Below are 24,008 nucleotides of genomic sequence, written 5' to 3' on the forward strand. Positions count from 1 at the left end.
AATTGCATAGAAATGGAATCAAAGATTATTTCTTTTCTCCCCCTTTCTTTTGTGTCTGTCCTCTTTCACTCAACATTATAATGAAGAGATTCATCCATCTTATTCAACATAGCAATCATTCATTCATTCTCCCTGCTGTATATAGTATTCATTCCATTGTAGAATTTACCACCACTTATGTATTCATCCTACTGTTTGTGGATATTTGTGTCGTTTCCAGTTTTGGGATCTCATGAATAGTGCTACTATGAACATTTTTGTGAGGCATCCTTGCACATTCCAGAAATATTTGGTGGGGTGGGGTTCCTCTATCTGGGGCTTAGACCTGTGAGGTGAGAATCAATGAAATTAGGGTTATTTTCCATTTGCATCGGGTTAGGTATCTGAAGAAAGTTTGGTTTCAGTTAGAGTAGCATTTATCATGCAAACAATTTAACAGTGTAACAAAAACCACACAAACTTTAGTTAAATCACATGAAGTTCAGTTCTGTAAGAAAGTCACATAATGACAAATAGCTAGAAAAAGAATGGAAGAGAGAAAAAATAGAAACAATGAGGGGAGAGGGAAAGGAAGGTCAGAGGGGAAAGTAAGGGAGAAAAATGTAAGAGAACCACAGAGAAAAAGAATGACAATTAGGGAAGGAAGAGAAATAAGAAAGGGAAAATTAAAGGAAGAAAGAAAAGAGGAAGGTAAAATAAAAGGTGGAAGGAAGAGAAAGACTAAGAAGAAGAAAGGAATGGTGGGGTAGGGAATTTCATAATGGGAAAATAAAATCCAAAGAGAGGATTGATTTCAATATAATCATATCCTTCAAGAACTCAGAGAAGTGAGCAACACTCCCTCCCCCACATGCCACACCATCTCCTGAATTCTTGGTCCCCCTTACCCAGCTCTTTCCATTAATATCAGCTTCTAGTATGCTCTGTAATTCACTTATTACTGTTTCTCTTCCTGCCGCCTCACTTATACTAGAACATAAGCTCCACCAAGGCAGGGTTCTTTATTTTGTTCCTGGACATATCCCAAGTATTCAGAAGAGTAAAGAGTGTCAGAGACACGGTAGAGGTGCAATACATATTGTCAGATGAATGCATTAAGCTAAAGTCAGTGATGCTGAGTAAGGTTAACATAATTTGAGAATGGCAGTCATTAAGTACATAAGACATTCAGAGTTTCCTGAGCTTGCAGGCCTATTCCAAAGACTTACTGTGACAGCTCACCTGCTTGCCTCTCTGCCTCACCTATTGGTCTCCAGAAAATGGCCTGGGAATTCACTTGTATGTTAACAGAGCTTCAGGGAATTAAAGGCCCTTTAATGTCTATATCCATTTAGAATATGCCAACCAAGTCAGCCCACTTCATCGTTTTCTTCAGGAACATTTTTGGGCTTGAACATTGAGGTACTGTTTTTGCATAAGGTCTTCTAGTTTCAAGGTGATTCCCAAAGCATTGTTTCAGATCAAGTGCACCAATACTCTGAGTCCCCTTCCAGCTCCTTTAAAACTTTTTATTTTGAAATAATTATAAATTCACAGGAATTTGCAAAGAAATATGTGGCAAGATTCCCATGCACCCTTCACCCAGGCTCCCACAATGTTAACATCTTGCCTAGCTACAGTACAATTTAAAAAAACAACAGGAAATTGGCATTGGTATAAACCATAGACCTTATTCACATTTCACCAGTTATACATGGACTCGTGTGTGTGTGTGTGTTTGCGTGTGTGTGTGTGTTGGGGCACTCTATGCAATTTTATCCCATGTATAGCTTTGTGTAAACACCACCACAATCAAGAAGCTTAACTATGCCATCAGCACAAGACTCCTTCTGGGGACCCTTTTAAAAATGCACTCCAAGTGCAGATATACCTCTTCTTCTGACACCATTCCCAGACTTATGGCTGAACAAAGACATTCTGAATTAGAGGAATAGCTCTGATATTAGACTTCCTATAGTCAGGGTAAGTTGAACACTGAATATTCTGTTGTAGAATTCATTTGCAATGACTTCTGGTGAGCCTCCAATGAGGACATACTCTTTCTCTGCAATTTCATTTTTGCCCACAGCCACCTCAGCCATGGAGGAGCTCTAGGTGATACTGGGGAGCATGTAAAGGTCACCTTTTAGATGTTAAAGAATTTTACAAGTCCTTGGCCAGCCAATACTGCAAGTTGGGAGAGACTCTTCACAAGGAAGACCAGGTATGATTCTCGTCAAGGCATTTGTAAACTAGTGGCACTGCCCAACACTTGAGGACGGTTCTTATTTCCGCATGTTGACCAAAGTAGTCAAGCCTACTGTCTCCAGTTGCATTCACTTCCTAGCTCATCGATTTGTAGTAAACCAGCACAGCAGGATCATTTAACCCATTCCTTCAAGCCTATGCCATATACAAAAGAAGGAGGTCTGGACGTCTTTCTATTCCCTGACCCAGAAGTATTTGGTTGAGTAAGAGAGGGCTAGACCTTTAGAACACACACATGAGCCCATGACCTATCTCCAGTAAGTTCCCAGTTAAGTGAGTAAGGGAAGAAGGTGGTAAATGAGGCTGGAAGGTGGCCTGGGGCCAGCTAACGAGAAGCCTTATATACTACATAAAGTAGCCTGGGTTTTATCCTCCAGTGTGGTAAGAGATAAAGACAAATGGCTGGGTTACATTACCTCGCTAATCCAATCAGGTGATCTAGGTATCTAGAAATAAATTCAGAAGGTGAAATTAAAGTGGAGATGAATGAGGCTTTTGTTTTTTAGTTTCCAAAGAGAGTAAGAGATGAAAGCAGACATACTAGCTTTTGTGATTTAGAAATAAAAGGCTCGTTCCATGGATGTGATTTTTATTTTCATAGCCTATCCTTTAAAGATAATTTTAGTATTCTATTATTTATAATTACATGAAGCACTACTTTTATGGTAGAAAAAGAAATATGTGCTATTTAAAAACATATAGGTAGAAGTAGATATTGATTTGAGATTGTGGAGTTAACATTTCCTTATAAACATGTTACTGTTTCTATGTGAGAGTTATTGTTTGTTCTGATTTTACTTGCTTGTAATAAAGAAACTTTTGGTCCCTAAGACAAAGCAAGGAGTGATTGCTCAATATTTCTGTTTAAACCCGTTATTAAATGTTTACAACAAAATACAAGCTGTGCTTGTATTTTGTAAAATGAGCATTCTGTGCTTACTGCCACATTCTCCCAAAGAATTAAAGGGCTTGAAAGTGTGGGAGTGATGTTCTGCTCTTCTTTCTCCCCAGCCCTTCTTCTGCATAATAAGTGGCTGGCCTAACCAGAGGCAGAGCGAGCCACATAGTGTAAGGAGGCATGGGATAAAAACCCTCACTCAGGGGAGAAACAACGTGGAGGCCAAATTTGCCTGCTTAAATAGTTGAGGCTAGTTTCTCTTTTTAGTTTCATCTTCCTCTGCCCATCTGCATTCCTACCCCAAAGTATTAGATTTTCCATTAGTTCCTCATTCATTAATTCATCAAATGTTTAATGTGAACCTACTTTGTAATAGACACAAAACTGGGGGCTGGGTATCCAGGGAACGGCTAAAAAAAAAAAAAGACAGTTTCTATTCTCATGGAACTTATAGTCTAACGTGGGAGATGATCAATAAAGAAGCAAACATAGCAATAAATATATAATGACCACTTACATAGCAATAGCCATTATAAGGAGGTAGAGACTGAAGGCGACAAATGAAGGGCAATAATAGAGAATGACAAGAATAGCACACTCTCTAAAGAGGTAATATTTAAGGAAGGAATTGGCATGTACAGATCTGGGGAAAAAGTTTTCAGGCAGAGGGAACAGTGTAGGTAAACACCCTGAGTTAGGAAAGAACACAGTGGGGTGGGGAGTTGACTCAGAAGTGAAAGATCAGCAGGACTGGAGGGTAGTAAGAGAGAAAAGGCAAGGAGGTCACCAAAGCAGGATGCTAAACAATCAAAAGTTTGTAATGGGAAAGCACTGAAAGGCTTCAGACTGGGAAAATATAGTCAGATTTGTATTTTTAAAAGATTATTCTGGCCAGGTGCAGTGGCTCACACCTGTAATCCCAGCACTTTGGAAGGCCGAGGCAGGCGGATTACCTGAGGCCAGGAGTTCGAGACCAGCCTGGCCAACATAGTGAGACCCTGTTTCTACAAAAATGCAAAAATTAGCAGGGCCTGGTGGCACGCACCCGTAAACCCAGCTACTTGAGAGGCTGAGACAGGAGAATCGCTTGAACCTGGGAGGCGGAGGTTGCAGTGAGCTGAGATTGTGCCACTGCACTCCAGAGCAAGACTCCATCTCAAAAAAAAAAAAAAGATTATTCTGACAGAAGTGTAGACTGTTTGTTTCTATGTGCAGAGCACATCTCAAAGGATACAAAAGGAACTGGTCATTTTGGTTGCCTACAGGAAGGAACTGGGTACCTGGGGACAGGGGTTCAAGGCAGAATTTTTACTGTAGACCCTGTATTAACTTCTGATTTTGTACCACAAGAAGGTATTGTATTTTATATATATATAAAATATTCCAAGACCTGAAGTAGGAACAGGAAGAAGGCCATCGCAGATGTTCAGGATCTATTTGAGACAGACTTAGGAAAACTTAGTGATCAGACTGTGAGGGGAGGAAGAGGGAAGAATTAAGATAATCCCTGTTTTTGAATTCTGGATTGAGTAACTAAGTGGATGGTGATGATAATTACTGAAATATGGGAGACTTGAAGAGCGTCAGTTCACAAGCGTTGGCAGCTCCATAATTTCTGTTTAGGGAGGCTTATGGGTGGCCAGCTAGTTGGAAGTGGGGGCTAAAATAGATGTATTTAAAATATGTGTTTGCATAGCATTTATATTAGCCAGGATAGGTTTAATTATACTACAGTAACCTAACACATTCATACCTCAGAACTAAAAAGAGCAAAAACTTTAGTGACTTATACAAGAAAAGTTTGGGGTGGTTTTTTCTTGCTGAATGTTTGCTGTGGGTCAAGGCAATTTTTTTTTCCATGTGATGACTTAGCATTCTAGGCTGCTTTGATCTTAGACATCTATTATCTCAACACAGGATCACCTTTCTTGAAGGCAAGGAAGAACAAAACAAAACAAGAAAGAAAGCAAGAATTGTGAACCTGCTTCAAATATTTCCACCCAGAAGCAACATATAACTTTCACTCACATTTCGGTGGCCAAAGTAAAAAAAGCGGGCAAATATAATACCTTCAAATGTCTAAGAAGGGAAGGAGAGCTAAAAATATTGGTGACCACTGATACTATGTTCTTTTTTGAGAAAGGATCTCCCTCTGTTGCTTAGGCTGGAGTGCAGTAGCACAATCACAGCTCACTGCAGCCTTGACATCTCAGGCTCAAGTGAACCTACCACTCAGCTTCCTGAGTAGCTGGGACCACAGACTTGCCACACTATGCTAGGCTAATTTTTGTATTCTTTGTTTTATACAGACAGGGTCTTGCTATATTGCCCAGGCTGGTCTCAAACTCCTGGTGCTCAAGGGATCCTCCCACACACATACATACTTAGAGAGTAGAACTAGTAATGAAAGAAGAATTGAAAATGTACAAGAGGGAATAGATAACTGATGGTGTGTGGACAAAAGATGAGAGGGGATCTAACTTGTATAGGATGAATACTCCCCTTTCTCTGGGATGAAAGGAATTTAGGATGGGATGGGAGTGGGGAGCCAGGAAGTTGAAGGAATGGTTCTGCCACAGGCCTTTCTTCTATTTCTTTCTAAGACAGAAAGGCCAGGACAGATCTACTTCCCAAAATGCTCTTTTCAACTTCTTCTACCCAATTTAATTATGTTCCAATTTGCTTACATCTCCTCTTCACTTTTACCCTTTTATGCTTTTTTTCTGTCAACTTCTCCCTGTCTGGGATCCATCTCCAGCCCCTAGGTCTTCAACTGATTTAGAGTATTACCATCGCCAGTCTTCTGGGATCGCCTTGCCCTTTGATACCCAAATGACAAAACAGTCCACCCTATGTAGGAATTCCAGGCTTTTATTCAATTTCTCTATTAATGAGTGCATTCACATTTTTAAAAGTTTGTCACTTTAATTCTATAACTCAGTTTCAACTGGTATAATAATACATCTCAAAGATGGACACCACCTTACTTCCCTTAAACATAACTAGGATATGTTTAATAACATTTTGCTTGAAGGCTTAGGGATAACAGAAAGGAGTCAAGACAGAAAAGTTTAAAAGTATTATAACTCATATGTCCAGCCCATTTTGTTCTTGCTTTACTAAGAGTTTCTCAGATATCAGAAAAACATCCAATTACAAAAGGATTGCGGATATTTACTTGTCATGTAGAAAAACTTCCTAAAAACCTTATTTGAACTCTTGCCCTTCCAACCAAGTTCTTGTCCCTGTGTCAGCTGTCTACTCCCCTCCCTACTGCCCACAAAGAGTTTCCTTCCACAGAATTTTAGGTACAAAATCTCTGACCTTCAACAGGGTTCTTCTCCAAATCACACCCTGCTACAACATAAGTAGGAGGAACATATTTCTGCAAAACAAAAGCTCCAGTTGTTAGCCAAACCTGACCCTAATTACACTCCTGAGATGGTGAGGTTTAGTATCATACCATCATACCCAGCTACAGAATAGGAGAGTTTCTCAAAATTTGTCTGCTGATCCTGCCTCAGAATCTCCTGGGGCCTGGGAATCACAAACCAGAACATGTTTGCTTGTAAGACATCCATTAGGTAATTATTTTGGAGGAAATATCTAGTTTTGGGGCCACAATATATTTATATCTCTCTATATATATATTCCATTATTGCCATTGCAATAATGCAATATATTTTACATCTCTTCATGACTTCCAAACTTTTGGTGAAACGTATGTGGGAGACTTTATTTACCTGTGGCTGGTGCCACCTAGTGGACACCATCTCCTAAAACGGTTTCTGTCTAGGATTTTTATCTGTCAAATTTGAGGATGATGAAGACAAAGATGAAGATGACTCACAGTCATTAAGTGCTTATTACTTGTTAGGCATTGTGAAAGTTGTGATGCTAGCTATTTAAGTTCATTGGCTAATTTATTTTTTATTTACTTACTTATTATTTTTAGGGTCAGGATCTTGCTCTGTTGCCCAGGCAAGAGTGTAGTGGCACAATCACAGTTCACTGCAGCCTCAAACTCCTGGGCTCCAGCAATTGTCCCAGCACAGCATCCCAAAGCATTGGGATTACAGGTGTGAGCCACCACACCTGGCCTCACTGGCTAATGTAATTGCCACAAAAACACTACAGGTGGGAACAAGTAGCCACATTTTACAGATAATGGAAATTGAGAAAAAGAAAGGTTAAGTGAATTGCCTAAGGAAGGCCACTCGGGAAGTAAACTGCTGAGCTAAAATTCCAGAGCCCAAATCCTTTAACTACTATTCTAAAACATTGAGTCAATTCTACAATTAAAGAAATCAGTACAATTTCTTTTGATAAGTGAATGTTGATGGTGTGGTTTAACACCCTAGAGATAGCTGAAAAAGATTTAAATGCTAATGGGGTCCAAGGAAGCAGGTAGATTGTTCCCTGGGGCATTAAGAAAGGGCCTAAGAAATGTCCTGAATTGGACACTGGGCAGACAAGATTCATTCTGAATTCCTTTAGTGCCCTAGGTAAAGGTTAAGGAGAACTAGGCTATCATTTGTATTGCCTCTTACTGCAGGAGATAAGCAAACAGTAACAATAAATAGAATAGCTAAAGTTAGGTGAAGACTGACACTCTCCTCCCCATATAGCAAATTAGATAGAGAACTCACACTCTGTTCCAACAATCTGGAGTGTTTATTCCGAACAAAGAAAGAGTATATTATTCTCTAGCCTCTCAGTGAGAGATTCACTGCAATTAAGTACCAATCTTTTCTCTTTCTAGTATATTTTATCTTCATGGTACTATAAAGGATTTTCTGTGCAACTCAGGGAAATTAGGTCATTCCCAGGTATATTAGTCAGCTTGGGCTGCCATAACAAAATGCCATAGACTGGGTGGTGTAAACAGCAGAAATTTATTTTCTCATAGTTCTGGAGGCTGGAAGTCAGATCAGAGTGCTGGCATGACTGGGTTTTGGTGAGACCTCCCTCCTTGACTTGCAGACAGCAGCCTTCTTGCAGTGTGGCTCACAAGACCTTTCCTCCGGGCAGGCACATGCAAGCTCTCTGGTGTTTTTTCCTATAAGGAAACTAATCCCATCATGAGGGTCTAACCTTCAAGACCTCATCTAATGCTAATTACCTCCCAAAGGCCCCATACCCAAATACCATCACTGAGGGTTACAGCATCCACATGAAGTTGGGGGAGGATACACTCCATAATATTCTGCCCCCTGGTCCCCCAAAATTCATGTCTTTACTGCATGCAAAATACATTTATTTCATCCCAACAATCCCCAAAAGTCTTATTCCAGGATCAATTCTGAAATCTAAAGTCAAAAGTCTCATTTAAATATCTAAACCAGGTACGGATAAGATTTGAGGTATGATTCATCCTGAGGGAAAATTCCTCTCCAGCTATGAACTTGTGAAACCAGACAAGTTACGGGCTTCCAAAATAAAATGGTGACACAGGCGTAGAATACAAATCTCTGTTCAAAAATAAAGAAATAGGAAAGAAGGAAGGAGTGATGGGTCCCAAGCAAGTCCAAAACTTAGCAAGGCAAATTCTGTTATATCTTAAGCCTGGAGGAAATTCCTCTTTGGCTCAATGCTTGGCCTTCCAGACTCACTGAGGTAGTAGCATCACCCCCACTGCTAACGTGCGGCCACAAACATGAAGCTTTGCTGGGCAGAGACCTTTGAAACCAAGGTGGAGGCAGTCTTGCCCTATGCCGTCCCCCTGGGCCCATGCACTCTTAGACTGTGGTAGGAGTGGCAGTCCTGATGACCTCTCAATTGCCTTTGGGGTCCTTTTTTCCTTTTCTTGAAGAGTAGCTCACTTTCACGGCTGAATAGCTCTATGGTCCTGTCCTGTAAAATCCAAGAAGTCAGTCTTACCTCCCACTCCCTTCCCCTCCCCTCCCCTCCCCTCTCCTCTCCTTTCCTTGACAGGATCTCCTCTCTTCTCCCCTCCCCTCCCCTCTCCTCTCCTTGACAGGATCTCCTCTCCTCTCCTCTCCTCTCCTCTCCTCTCCTCTCTTCTCCTCTCCATTCCTCTACTTCCCTCTCCTTACGTCTCCTCTCTCTCCCCTCCCTCTCCCCTCCCCTCCCTCTCCCCTCCCTCTCCCCTCCCCTCCTCTCCCCTCCCCTCTCTTTTCCTTTCCTTGACAGGATCTCCTCTCCTCTCCTTACCTCTCCTCTCTTCCCCTCCCCTCGTCTCCCCTCCCCTCCCCTTTCCTTTCCTTGACAGGATCTCCTCCCCTCCCCTCCCCTCACCTCTCTTCTCCTCTCCTCTCCTCTCCTTTCCTCTTCTCTCCTCCCCTCCCCTCCCCTCCCCTCCCCTCGCCTTCCTACTCCTCTCCTCTCCTTTCCTTTCCTTGACAGGATCTCCTCTCCTCACCTCTCCTCTCCTCTCCTCTCTTCGCCTCTCCAACCCCCTCTCCTGCCCTCCCTCCCCTTCCCCTCCCCTCCCCTCTCCTCCCCTTTCCTTGACAAGATCCGGCTCTGTTGCCCAGGCTGCAGTGAAGTGGCATGATCATGGCTCACTGCAGTCTCAACTTCCCAGGCTCAAGCAATCCTCCTGCCTCAGCTCTCCCAAGTAGCTGGGACTACAGGTGCATGCCACCATGCCTGGCAATTTTTTTTTGGTATTTTTTGTAGAGACAGGGTTTCACCATGTTGCCCACGCTGGTCTCAAACTCCTGAACTCAAGTGATCTGCCTGCCTCAGCCTCTCAAAGTGCTAGAATTACAGGTGTGAGCCACTGCACTGGGCCCTCTCTTTCTTTGTCCCCTTTAGTTCAAACAGGTGGTGTCTCTGCTGGTATAATCCCATCTCTATGCCTGCTTTCCGTTGAAATGGCTGATTGTGTTCACGAACTGCACTCATGATCTTTCTATCAAATGGATGTTCATCCACACCCTTAGTATTCTTTTCAGGACAAGCTTTCTCATTTTTTGCAATATGGATAGGCTGACAATTTTCCCAAATCTTCAAGCTCTGGTTCCTTTTTGCTTAATTCCTTCTTCAATTCACCTCTTTCATTTCGCATTTTGCTATAAGCAGTCAGGAGGAATCAAGCTACTCCTCGGACACTTTGCTTAGTAAAATATCCAATTCAGCCTCACAAGTTCTACCTTCCACAAAACACTAGAACACAGTCCAGCTAAATTCTTTGCTACTTTATATCAAGGATCACCTTTCCTCCAATTAATATATTCTTCCAATGACATGTTCCTCATTTCTGAGACCTCACAGAATTGCCCTTAATGTTCATATTTCTAGTATACATCTCAAAGCTCTCCCAGTCTCTCATTATCCAGTTTCAAAACTGCTTCCACATATTTAGGTATTTGTTACACAACACCCTGTTTCTTGGTACCAAAATCTGTATTAATCAGCTTGGGCTGCCATAACAAAATACCATAGACTGGGTGATGTAAACAAAAGAAATTTACTTTCTCACAGTTCTGAAGGCTGGAAGTCTGAGATGAGGGTGACAGCATGGCTGGGTTCTGGTGAGACTTCTCTTGCTAGCTTGCAGACAGCTACCTTCTCACTGTGTGTTCACATGGCCTTTCCTAAGCACATGTGTGTGGAGAGAAACAGAGAGAGGAAAGCTCTTCAGTATCTCTTCTTATAAAGGCACTGAATCCACCATAAAGCCCCACCCTCATGACCATCTAATCCTAATTATCATCCAAAGCTCCATCTCCAAACACCATAAACACTGGGGGTTAGGGCTTTAACATGTGGATTTGGGAGGATACAAATATTCAATTTATAGCACCAGATATCTTTTATTTTAATTGGTTTTGTTTACATTTATTTTTGTTACAAATGAATCTGTCTAGAGTTTTTTTCCCCAACTTTTAATTATACAGTATTTTCAACACCAGAAATGTTGAAAGGATACAATATTATACCTCCCCCACCAAGATTCACCAATTGTCAACATTTTGCCATCCTTGCCTTATCTATATGCCTATCTACCTATATATATTTTGAAAGTAACTTGCACATCACAATATGCTACCTCCTACCGAGTCAGCGTTCATCTCCTAACCAAAATACCATTATTACACGCAAGAATAATTATCTTATATCATCTCCTAGCCCATCTATATTAAAATTTCTCCAAATTTTTATAGCTATTTTCCCCTGAATTTGGATCCAATCAAATTCATTGCATTTGAAAAAGTGCTGTCATGTTCTATGATAATAATGCTTTTTTCTGGAATACCTCCTGAAGGACCCGCCTGAGGCTGTCTTACAGTTAACATTTTTAAAAAACAAGTAGTAGTATACTCTAAAATAATGATAATGATTAAATGTCTTTAGTTTTACTAATTCAAAAAAGTCCTCCTACCCTTTCCTCCCCTCAGGACCTTGACTTTTTGAAGAGACAAAGGTGTGATAATGGCATTGTCACTATGTTATATTTTAGAGATTCATACTGAAATACTTACCAATGAAATGGGGGGAAAGCTGTTACAAAAATACAATGCATAATTAATTTGCCTCAGATTTAATTTAAACTTCTTACCTAAGTGGAATCGGAAGGCTTATCAATTGCACAAGTAAACATATAGGATTGACTTACGTGGTAATAATGCTGGAAAACACTGTATGTTTATGATTCTAGAATTCTACCTCAATTTAGCATGGTTTTAAACTTAAGTTCATTAGTGATTTAGCTCATCAGAATATGTGGGTGAAAAATATTAAAACTCCAACTAAAAAACCCCTCAAATAATACTAAAATAAAATTCTAAGAATCACCCTAAATCATTCTACTCAGGAATAACTTTTGCTATGGTCTGAATGCTTTTATCTCCCTCAAATTCGTATGTTGAAATCTCACCCCCAATGTGACGGTCTTAGGAGGTGGGACTGTTGAGAGGTGACTAGGTCATGAGGGCAGCACCCTCATGAATGGGATTAGTGCCCTTAAAAAGAGGCTCCAGCGAGTGCAGTGGCTCATGCCTGTAATCCTAGGACTTTGGGAGGCTGAGGTGGGCAGATCACGAAGTCAGGAGATGGAGACCATCCTGGCTAACACAGTGAAACCCTCTCTCTACTAAAAATACAAAAAATTAGCCGGGCGTGTTGGCGGGCGCCTGTAGTCCCAGCTACTCGGGAGGCTGAGGCAGGAGAATGGCGTGAACCCAGGAGGCAGAGCTTGCAGTGAGCCGAGATCGCCCCACTGCACTCCAGCCTGGGCTACAAAGCAACACACTGTCTCAAAAAAAAAAGAAAGAAAGAAAAGAGAGGCTCCAGCAGTGAGCCGCCTTCCCCCTTCCACCATGTGAGGACACAACCAGAAAACCATCTATGAGCCAGGAAAAGGGCCCTCACCAGAAACAGAATCTGCCAACACCTTGATCTTAGACTGCTCAGCCCTGAGAATTGCGGGAAAGGCATTTTTGTTGTTATAAGCTGCCCAGTCGATGATATTTTGTTATAGCAGCCTGAATGGACTAAGGCAACTATCACTGACAGGTGAAGAGCACACCCAACTATCTCTCTGTATATCTGTACATGTAGCTAGGTAACAAAACTTCTAAAGTACTACAGTACTGTATATTGAATCCAAGGCCTACATGCCCGTTCCTTGCCCTGCCTCTGCTCTACCAGTACCGCAAGGAGTTTCATCTCTGCAGTCTGCATTTCCCAGGCTGGAATCAGTCAATGAGAGACTCGTGGAAACTGGAGGGTGTGAGAAAAGGAGAAGCCAGAGGTATAGTCTTCATATGAGCTGTGCTTTCTCTTTTTTTTTTTTTTTTTTTTGAGACAGAGTCTCGCTCTGTCACCTAGGTTGGAGTGCAGTGGCGCGATCTCGGCTCACTGCAAGCTCCGCCTCCCGGGTTCAGGCCATTCTCCTGCCTCAGCCTCCAGAGTAGCCGGGACTACAGGCGCCCGACACCACGCCCGGCTAATTTTTTTTGTATTTTTTTTTGTAGAGACGGGGTTTCACCGTGTTAGCCAGGATGGTCTCGATCTCCTGACCTCGTGATCCGCCCGCCTTGGCCTCCCAAAGTGTTGGGATTACAGGCGTGAGCCACCGCGCCCGGCGGAGCTGTGCTTTCTTTGGGCCCCTGTGGTTCAGGTGAACACTGCTTTCTTGCTTTGTCCTTTCAGTCTAAAAACGGAGTGGCTTCTGGCTCTTACTAATCACCACATTAACTTACTATCATGTTTTGGGTTTTTTGTTGTCATTGTTGCTTGTTTGTTTGTTTTTTAGACAGGGTCTTGCTGTGTTACCCAGGCTGGTCTCAAACTCCTGGGCAAAAGTGATCCTCCCATCTCAGTCTCCCAGGTAGCAGGGATTACAGGCAAGTGCTACCACGCCTGCTACTATCTTGTTTGATTTAGCTCTTCCATTACCTGAATAACTAATTCCACGTATTAAATTCCCTCATTTAAAATACTTGAAGCAGTTTCTAGTTAGACCCTGACTGCTCTACAATAGATCCTCTTTAATTTAAAAGTTCTAATTTTAATTAATTTTGTTTAAATTTGATACAACAAAAAGATATGAAGTAAAAAAAAAAAAATTCAGGCTAGGCGTGGTGGGTCACATCTATAATCCCTAGCACTTTGGGAGGCTGAGGCGGGCAGATCACTTGTGGTCAAGAGTTTGAGACCAGCCTGGCCAACATGGCAAAACCCCGTCTCTACTAAAAATAGAAAAAAAATAGCCAGGCATGGTGGCACATGCCTGTAGTCCCAGCTACTCAGGAGACTGAGGCAGTAGAATCGCTTGAACCTGGGAGACAGAGGGTGTAGTGAGCCAAGATCACGCCACTGCACTTCAGCCTGGGCAACAGAGCAATTCAGCCTGGGCAACAGGGCAATTCAGCCTGGGCAACAGAGCAACTCCGTCTCAAAAAATTTTTTTTTTCTTTAACATGGGAAGTGTTTTTTCCAAAGGCTATTTCTAGGTTAAGAAATTATGAAAATCTCCAAGAGGCTGAATGTTTTTTATTCTTGATATTATTCTTAATAGTCATGCATCACTTAATGATGGAGATATGTTCTGAGAAATGTGTTAGGTGACTTTATCATTGTGCAAACTTCATACAGTGAACTTACAGAAACCTAGATGGTACAGCCTACCACACTTCTAGGTTATATGGTATAGTCTATTGCTCCAAAGCTACAACTCTGTACAGAATGTTACTGTACTGAATACTGTAGGCAACTATAACACAATGGTATCTGTGTATCTAAACACAGAAAAGGTACAGTAGAAATATGGCATAAAAGACAAAAAATGGTACACTTGTATAGGGCACTTACCATATATGGAGTGAGTCAGTAAGAGAATGTGAAAGCCTAGGACATCACTGTATGCTACTGTAACTTTATAAACACTGTACACTTAACGCTAACTTAAAATTATAAAAAATTTATGTCATCAATAATTAAGCTTACTGTAATTTTTTAACTTTATAAACTGTTTAATTTTTAACTCTTTGACTCTTTTGGTAATAACACAGCTTAAAAACACAAACACGTTGTACAGCTGTTTGTGTTTCTGTTGTACGGCATATTTTTTCTTTATATCCTTGTTCTGTAAGTTTTTTTCTATTAAAAAATGTTTTTCACTTTTAAAATCTTTTGTTAAAAACAAAGACAAAGATACACGTTAGCACAGGCCTACTCAGGTTCAGGATCATCGGTATCACTATCTCCCACCTTCACATATTGTCCCACTAGAAGGTCATCAGGGATAATAACATGCTTGGAGCTGTCATCTCCTATGATAACAATGTCTTTTTCTGGATACCTCCTGAAGGACCTGCCTGAGGCTGTCTCACAGCTGACATTTTTAAAAAACAAGTAGTAGTATACTCTAAAATAATAATAAAAAGGCCAGGCATGGTGGCTTATGCCTGTAATCTCAGCACTTTGGGAGGCCAAGGCTGGCAGATCACGAGGTCAGGAGTTTGAGACTAGCCTGGCCAATATGGTGAAACCCCGTCTCTACTAAAAATACAAAAATTATCTGGGCATGGTGGCGGGCGCCTGTAGTCCCAGATACTCGGGAGGCTGAGGCAGAAGAATTGCTTGAACCCAGGAGGCGGGGGTTGCAGTGAGCCGAGATCGCACCACTGTACTCCAGCCTGGGCGACTCCATCTCAAAAATAATAATAATAATAATGATAAAAAGTATAGTGATACATAAACTAGTATAATAATTTATCATCAAGTATTATGTATTGTATATAATTTTATGTGCTACACTTTTATATGACTGGTAGCACCAGTTTGTTTATGCCAGCATCACCACAAACGTGAGTAATGAGTTGCACTATGATGTTAGGTTGGCTATGATGTCACTAGGTGCTAAGAATTTTTCCACTTCGTTATAATCTTATGGGGCTACCTTTGCATGTGCAGTTGACCAAAACATCATTATGCAGCATATAACTGTATTTTAAACTGCTTTTCAATTTTAAACAGTAAAAGTAGACACTTCGTGAAAAATTAGTACCTACTAGCTTTGTCTCCTCTCTCCACAACAATTTTTCAGTTACATGGTATTTATTTTATCCAGGTTTGAAATATTTGCCTTTTATTCTGTAATCATAATTTCCATAGTTGTTTAGTATTAGTAAAGTTACATATTTAAACCAGCTATACTTTACTAAAATGTAAGTTTCATGCAGGCATGATGAGTTATTTGCTTTGTTCACTGATGTATCTGGTGTCTAGAAGAATGTCTGGCACATAGTAGGCACTAATAAATACTTGTTGTTCAATAAATTATTTTCCCAATTTTTTACTTCCTGAGTTTAAAACTTTCTCTAATTGTATTTGATTGTTGCATATGGGTGTATAAATAAACATACACATATACACAGATGTTTCCCCCCGTCCCAAGAAAAACTCAGGCATGTTGTGTTGCTTGAGTTCCTTCATGTTTGAAAATAACTGTCTTTTGCCTGTATGCTTGTGACAGTTAATACTGAATGTCAACTTGATTGGATTGAAGGATGTAAAATATTAATCCTGGTTGTGTCTGTGAGGGTATTGCCAAAAGAGATCAACATTTGAGTCAGCGGGCTGGGGAAGGCAGATCCACCATTAATTTGGATGGGCACCATCTAATCAGCTGCCGGCACATATAAAGCAGGCAGAAAAACGTGAAAGTGTTAGACTGGCATAGCCTCCCAGACCACATCTTTCTCCCCTGCTGGATGCATTCTTCCCTCGAACATTGGACTTCAAGCTCTTCAATTTTGGAACTCGGACTGGCTCTCCTTGCTCCTCAGCCCGCAGATGGCCTTTTGTGTGACCTTGTGATAGTGTGAGTTAATACTGAATAAAGTCATATATATATATGAGTGTATATATATATGTATGTGTATGTATATATATATAAACATATATATATAAACTCATATATATATACACTCATATATATATATAAACTCATATATATAGATAGATAGATAGATAGATAGATAGATAGATAGATATATGAGATTTTGGTACCAGGAGTGCGGTTCAGAGGAACAGAATATTAAGGATGGAGTAGTTAGGTTGGTTTTGGGGGGAGGTGGCTGCTTAATATGATTAGACCCAAAAATGCTAAGGACTCTACTTCTAATAGTATGGAGAACACTGACAGTCCTTGGTGTGAACTGTTTAGAGAGTTATGCGAAATAAATGCAATTGACACTCCTGATTCATTGCTCGTGGGAGGCAAGGAGTTTAGTGACTCTATACATAATACCTTTGACCATCTGTGGAGAACCAAGGAACATAATGAAGCTGGTTGGTTGGTTGCTCCTAAGTTCAGTGGACAAAATGATGAAAGACAATAATGAACTCAGGGATTCTGTCTCCCAGTTTCAGAAACAGACACTGAGCCACAAATCTGCTGAGATTGCCCTGAGTGACAGTCTTATCTCCTGTAGAGAAAGAGCTGAAATTGTGGAAAAACAGGCATAAGCTCTTATCACGTGAGTGGCTGACCTGCGATGAAAGGTGCATGCACAGCCTCACCAGGTGTCTACTGTTAAAGTGAAGGCATTGATTGGAAAAGAATGGGACCCTGAAACTTGGAATGGGGATGTGTGGGAGGACCCTGATGAAGCTGGGGACACTGAGCTTGTAAGATCTGATGAACATTTTTTTGCCAGAAGGAACAGCTTCCCCATCCCCAGTAGTGGCAACATCCCCTCCCTGACCCATGCTGCCATCAGTCTTCCCACGTTTGTCTGAGGAGACATCTGTGATGCCTGAGGCAACAGTGATGGCATCCCCTCAGGCAGTTGCCAGGCAAGATAATGTTGATTCTCCTCAGGAGACACCCCCAACACCTCTCTGCTTCTAGACCTATAGCTAGACTAAAGTCCTGGTGGGTGCCTAGAGGTGAGGTTGAGTGTGACCCATAAGGAGGTGCATTACACTCAAAAAGAACTGCTTGAGTTTTCTGATTTATATAAACAGAAATCTGGAGAACCAGCATGGGAATGAATATTAAGGGTGTGGGATAATGGTGGAAGGAACATAGAATTGGATCAGGCTGAATTTACTGATTGGGCCCACTAAGTAGGGACATCATTTAATGTTGCAGCTCAGGGAGTTAAAAAGATTCTAATAGTTTATTTTCTTGGTTAGCTAAAACATGGATTAAAAGATGGCCCACTGTGAGCAAGCTGGAAATGCCTGATCTCTCTTGGTTTAATGTAGAGGAAGGGATCCAAAGGCTTAGGGAGACTGGGATGGTGGAGTGGATTAGTCACTTTAGACCTACTCATCCCACCCGAGAGGGTCCGGAAGCTATATCCTTGACAAATGCCTTGCAAAATATATTTGGGAGGGCAGCACCTGCATCTTTGAAGAGCCCTGTAATTGCTGTTTTCTGTATGTCAGAGCTGACAGTGGGAACCACAGTCACTCAACTACAAAATTTAAATACAATGGGAATAACTGGATCCCAAGGTGGCAGGGGCAAAGTGGCAGCACTCAACTGTAAAAGGCAAGGTGGCCGTAGCTACTGTAATGGAAAGCAGAGGCAAAGTGGCAATCACAATAGTCTGATTCATGTAGAGCTCTGGCATTGGCTAATTAATCACAGTGTTCCTAGAAGTGAAATTGATAGGAAGCCTACTGCATTCCTACTTTATTTATATAAGCAGAAAACTTCTAGGTCAAATGGATAAAATACTAATTTAAATTATAAAAACAGAGAATCATGCCCCCTCAATCAATTTCCAGACATGAGCCAGTTTACAGACCCAGAACCCCTTGAATGAAGGGGAGGCTGGGTCCCCTTGATGAAGGACCCCACTACATTACCGACAGTATCTTTCTCCCATCCTTCCCCAAGGAGACTTCTGGCCTTTTACCAAGGTAACTGTATCTTGGGGAAAGGGAAATGATCAGACATTTCAGGGACTACTGGACACTGGCTCTGAGCTGACGTTGATTGCAGGGGACCGAAAACGTCATTGTGGTCCTCCAGTTAAAGTAGGGGATTATGGAGGTCAGGTAATTAACGCAGTTTTAGCTCAGGTCCAACTTACAGTGGGTCCAGTGGGTCCCCAAACTCATCTTATGATTATTTCCCCAGTGCCAGAATGCATAATTGGCACAGACATACTTAGCTGCTGGCAGAACCCCCATACTGGCTCCCTGACTGGTAGGGTGAGGGCTATTATGGTGGGAAAGGCTAAATGGAAGCCATTAGAGCTGCCTCTATCTAGAAAAATAGGAAATAAAAAACAATATTGCATCCCTGGAGGGATTGCTGAGATTAGTGCCACCATCAAGGACTTGAAAGATGCAGGGGTGGTGATTCCCACCATATCCCTGTTCAACTCTCCCATTTGGCCTGTGCAGAAGAAAGATGGATCTTGGAGAATGGCAGTGGATTATCATAAGCTTAACCCAGTGGTAACTCCAATTGGAGTTACCTGCTGTACCAGGTTTCATTGCTTGAGCAAATTAACACATCTCCTTGTACCTGGTATGCAGCCATTGACTTAGTAAGTGCCTTTTTCTCTATTCCTGTCCATAAGGCCCACCAGAAGCAATTTGCCTTCAGCTGGCAAGGCCAGCAATATACCTTTACTGTCCTACTTCAGGGGTATATCAACTCTCCAGCTTTGTGTCATAACCTTATTCAGAGAGACCTTGATCACTTTTCACTTCCACAAGATATCACACTGGTCCATTACATTAATGACATTATGCTGATTGAATCCAGTGAGTGAGAAGTAGCAAACACACTGGACTTACTGGTGAGATATTTGCATGCCAGAGGACCAGAAATAAATTCAACTAAAATTCAGGAAACTTCTACCTCAGTAAAATTTCTAGGGGTCCAGTGGTGTGGGGACTATTGAGATATTCCTTCTAAGGTGAAGGATAAGTTGCTGCATTTGGCCCCTCCTACAACCAAGAAAGAGGCACAATGCCTAGTGGGCCTATTTGGATTTTGGGGGCAACACATTCCTCATTTGGGTGAGTTACTCCAGCCCATTTATTGAGTGACCCAAGAGGCTGCCAGTTTTGAGTAGGGTCCAGAACAGGAGAAGGCTCTGCAACAGGTCCAGGTTGCTGTGCAAGCTGCTCTGCCACTTCAGCCATATGACCCAGCAGATCCAATGGGTGCTTGAGGTGTCAGTAGCTGATAGGGATGCTGTTTGGGGCCCTTGGCAGGCCCCCATAGGTGAATCACAGCAGAGGCCTCTAGGATTTTTGAGCAAGGCCCTGCCATCTTTTGCAGATAACTACTCTCCTTTTGAGAGACAGATCTTGGCCTGTTATGGGGCTTTGGTGGAAACTGAATGTTTGAATAAGGGTCATCAAGTCATCATGCAACCTGAACTGCCTATCATGAACTGGGTGCTTTCTGATCCATCTAGCCATAAAGTGGGTCCTGCACAGCAGCATTCCGTCATCAAGTGGAAGTGGTATATACATGATTGGGCTTGAGCAGGTCCTGAAGGCACAAGTAAGTCACATGAGAAAGTGCCTCAAATGTCCATGGTCTCCAATCCTGCCACCCTGCCTTCTCTCCTCCAGCTTGCACCGATGGCCTCATGGGGAATTCCCTATGATCAGTTGACAGAGGAAGAGAAGACTAGGGCCTGGTTCACAGATGGTTCCGCATGGTATGCAGGAACCACCCAAAAGTGGACAGCTGCAGCACTACAGCCCCTTTCTAAGACATTCCCGAAGGACAGTGGTGAAGGGAAATCTTCCTGGAGGGCAGAACTTTGAGCAGTGCACCCGGTTGTGCACTTTGCATGGAAGGAGAAATGGCCAGATGTGTGATTACATACTGCCGAGACCAGCTCGGTCAGGGAGACCCTAATCCAGCGGCGCTAGAAGAATTAAAGACACACACACAGAAATATAGAGGTGTGAAGTGGGAAATCAGGGTCTCACAGCCATCAGAGCTGAGATCCTCGGGCAGAGACTTACCCATGTATTTATTAACAGCAAGCCAGTCATTAGCATTGTTTCTATAGATATTTGATTAATTAAAAGTATCCCTTATGGGAAACAAAGGGATGAGCCAAAATAAAGGGGTGGGTTTGGCTAGTTATCTGCAGCAGGAACATGCCCTTAAGGCACAGATCACTCACGCTATTGTTTGTGGTTTAAGAACACCTTTAAGTGGTTTTCTGCCCTCGGTGGCCCAGGTGTTCCTTGCCCTCATTCCGGTAAACCCACAACCTTCCAGCGTGGGCGTTATGGCCATCATGAACTTGTCACAGTGCTGCAGAGATGTTGTTTATGGCCAGTTTTGGGGCCAGTTTATGGCCAGATTTTGGGGGGCCTGTTCCCAACAATATACTGATTCATGGGCTGTAGCCAATGGTTTGGCTGGATGGTCAGGGACTTTAAAGAAGCATGATTAGAAAATTGGTGACAAAGAAATCTGGGGAAGAGATATATAGATGGACCTCTCTGAGGGGTAAAAAACAGTGAAGATATTTGTAACCCATGTGAGTGCTCACCAGTGGGTGACCTCAGCAGAGGAGAATTTTAATAATCAAGCGGATAGGATGACCCACTTGTTCTGTAGACACTCCTCAGCCTCTTTCCCCAGCCACCCCTGCCATCGCCCAATGGGCCCATGAACAAAGTGGCCATGGTGGCAGGGATGGAGGTTATGCATGCACTCAGCAACATGGACTTCCACTCACCAAGGCTAACCTAGCTACGGCCACTGCTGAGTGCCCAATTTGCCAGCAGCAGAGACCAACACTGAGCCCTTAATATGGCACCATTCCTCGGGGTGATCAGCCAGTTACCTGGTGGCAGTTTGATTATATTGGACCTCTTAAATCATAGAAAGAGCAGAGGTTTGTCCTCACTGGAATGGACACTTATTCTGGATATGGGTTTGCCTACCCTGTATGCAATGCTTCTGCCAAGATGACCATCCATGGACTCATGGCATGCCTTATCCACTGTCATGTTATTCCACACAGCATTGCCTCTGACCAAGGCACTCGCTTTACAGCTAAAGAAGTGTGGCAGTGGGCTCATGCTCATGGAATTCACTCTTCTTACCATGTTCCCCATTACCCTGAAGCACCATTCTATCAATAGAACGGTGGAATGGCCTTTTGAAGTCACAATGCCAACTAGGTGACAGTACTTTGCAGGGCTGGGGCAAAGTCCTCCAGAAAGCCATGGATGCTCTGAAGCAGCGTCCAATATATGGTACTGTTTCTCCCATAGCCAGGATTCACAGGTCCAGGAATCAAGGTTTGGAAATAGAAGTGGCACCACTTACCATCACCCCTAGTGATCCACTAGTAAAATTTTTGCTTCCTGTTCCTGCAACATTACGTTCTGCTGGCCTAGAGATCTTAGTTCAGAGGGAGGAACACTGCCACCAGGAGACACAACGATTCCATTAAACTGGAAGTTAAGATTGCTACCTGGACACTTTGGGCTCCTATTACCTTTAAGTCAACAGGCTAAGAAGGGAGTTACAGTGTTGGCTGCGGTGACTGACCTGGACTATCAAGACAAAATCAGTCTACTACTCCACAATAGAGGTAGGGAAGAGTACACATGGAATACAGGAGATCCATTAGGGCGTCTCTTAGTATTATCATGCCCTGTGATGAACGGGAAACTACAACAGCGCAATCCAGGCAGGACTACAAATGGCCTAGACACTTCAGGAATGAAGGTTTGGGTCACTCCACCAGGAAAAAACCATGACCTGCTGAGGTGCCTGCTGAAGGCAAATGGAATACAGAACGGATAGTAGAAGAAGGTAGTCATCAATACCAGCTACGACCACATGATCAGCTGCAGACACAAGGACTATAATTGTCAGGAGTATTTCTTCCTTCTTTTGTTAAAAACATGTTTGTGCATGTATACACTTGTACTAAGAAAATATCTTCATTTTATTTCCTTTTTCTGTTACCATGTGACATAAGATTTATTGACTTCACATCAGCATTTAAATATTGTTAACTTTATGTAATAGTATTTGGGTAGGGGATTGGTGCATTTCCGTTTGTACAAAGGATGGTTGTATTATGTTAGATGTAATTATGACCTTATTATTGTCTTTACTTGAAGATTATGTATGATCTCAGGAGATGTGTATGGGTTCAAGCTGACAAGAAGTAGACTTCTGATGGTTAGTACTGAGGGTCAACTTGATTGAAGCATGCAAAATATTGATCCTGGGTGTGTCTGTGAGGGTGTTGCCAAAGGAGATTAACATTTGAGTCAGTGGGCTGGGAAAGGCAGACCCACCCTTAATCTGGGTGGGCACCATCTGATCAGCTGCCAGGGCGGCTATAATATATAAAGCAGGCAGAAAAATGTGAAAAGACAAGACTAGCCTAGCCTCCCAGCCTACATCTTTCTCCCGTGCTGGATGCTTCCTACCCTCAAACATCGGATTCCAAGTTCTTTAGTTTTGGGGCTTGGACTGGCTCTCCTTCCTCCTCAGCTTACAGATGGCCTATTGTGAGACCTTGTGATTGTGTGAGTTAATATTTAAAGTCCCCTTTAATAATAAGAGGATATTTAATAATTTAATAATAATAGGATCTATCTATCCTATTAGTTCTGTCCCTCTAGAGAACCCTGACCAATACAAAAAGCTCTTCATAACATCATGGGAGATATAAAGCAGTGGTTTTCAAACTTGAATTATAACCAATTAGTGCACTTTGACATTATTTTAGTGCATTATAACCAACATTTTTTTTTAAAGGGACAGAATAAAAATAGCAGACAGAACTGCATATAGAAAGGGTAAGTATAGTTTCATGACACTTATATATATGCTTAGGTGTTGTGAGTTTATGTACTGGACTATGATGTAGAATGTATTTCTGACAGAAACATTTATTTAACAGTAACAGGATCTACTTACAAACCAAGCGACCAGGTGTTTTAGTCTGTTTGTACTGCTGTAACAAAATACCTGAGACTGCGTAATTTATAAACAATAAAAATTTATTTCTTAGAGTTCTGGAGGCTGGGAAGTCCATGATCAAGGTGTCAGCAGATTTAGTGTCTTGTGAGGGCTCTGTGCTTCCGAGATGAGCACCCTGTTGCTTATATACTGGAAGGGATGAACGCTCTGTCCTCACATGGCTCACAGGCAGCTCTCTGAAGACTCTAACGGCAATACCATTCATGACAGCAAAGCCCTCACAGCTAAATCACTTCCCAAAAGGCCCCACCTCTTCATATCACCACCTTGGGGTTTAAGTTCCAACATATGAATTTTGGAGGAATACCTTTATCCAAACCATAGCACCAAGGAAGGCTGAAAGCCTTTTTCAACTGGCATGGAGTGGCGGCTGAGGTTAGGGTCAGGGGCCCCTGAACAAAAAGCCTTCTTAAGTTTAGGAAACAATATACA

The sequence above is a fragment of the Pongo abelii genome, chromosome 6 (assembly GCF_028885655.2).
Source record: "Pongo abelii isolate AG06213 chromosome 6, NHGRI_mPonAbe1-v2.0_pri, whole genome shotgun sequence".
Taxonomy (NCBI): domain Eukaryota; kingdom Metazoa; phylum Chordata; class Mammalia; order Primates; family Hominidae; genus Pongo; species Pongo abelii.